Consider the following 976-nt stretch of genomic DNA (forward strand, 5'->3'; position numbering starts at 1 on the left):
GGGGCAAGGCTTTATGGTAAGGAGCAAGCAGGGATGGGGTGAGTGTGCAAGCATCTAACTGGGAAGTTACTATGGACTTTAAGGCAGGGGGGTGGGCTTGTAACCTGGGGGTGCAGGGTTGTTGGGGGAATAACCTGGAGACACTGATCTTGNTGAGGGTCTAACCGGGAAANGCTGGTCTTGTTGGGGATTAGCCTAGAGACTGGAGCTAGGCTCCNGTTTTGTGGAGGGGCAACTTGGGAACTAATGCTAGGTACCAGCCTGGTAGTTTACCTGAGTTCAAACTGAGGTCAGGCTCTCTAAAATCGAGTCTGAACTTAAAAGATTTGGCCTCTTACTAGCAAATGGCAGGAGAAAAGACTTGGCTCCTAGAGGGCAGCTTCCACAGAGGCCACACCCCACTCGGGGTTGAGAAACATAAGCCCCAGATGTCTTCCGGGGTTTTATACCCTGGATGGTTTGGGGAAGCTGATTCTAGAGTGGACATGCTGCCTATCAGTCCTCGGATCAGCCCATGCCCAGAGAGTGGGTGAGCAGGAGGTCAGAGAAAGAGCAGGCCCAGCATCCCTCCTCAGCTCTGGGGATTTGCTCCCCTTGCCTGGGCCTTAATTTCATCCAAAGAATTTACTTAAAGTGGTCCTAGGTGGCAGGGGAAAACAAAGGACAAAATCCTTCAGAAAAAAACATGATCTAGGTGACATTAGTACAGAACTGTCTGAAATAGCTGAGGCCAGAGACACTGAGTTTGAAAGCTTAGGGCCTGTGATGGTGCTTCTTGGCATCACTGACTCTGAAATAAACTGAGACCTTAGTGTCTGGGCACTTTCTTGATTGAATCATTGGGGTGGGGGGGGCAGAAAACCAACTTTTAATCTGGATCTTCTGAGGGGGAAGACTGACTTTTAGTCCAGGCCACACATTCAGCTGGCAGACTGTGGGAAGCCATTTCAGAGTGGCAGTTACAGAGTGGCAGTTG

The sequence above is a fragment of the Mus caroli genome, chromosome 8 (assembly GCF_900094665.2).
Source record: "Mus caroli chromosome 8, CAROLI_EIJ_v1.1, whole genome shotgun sequence".
Lineage (NCBI taxonomy): Eukaryota > Metazoa > Chordata > Mammalia > Rodentia > Muridae > Mus > Mus caroli.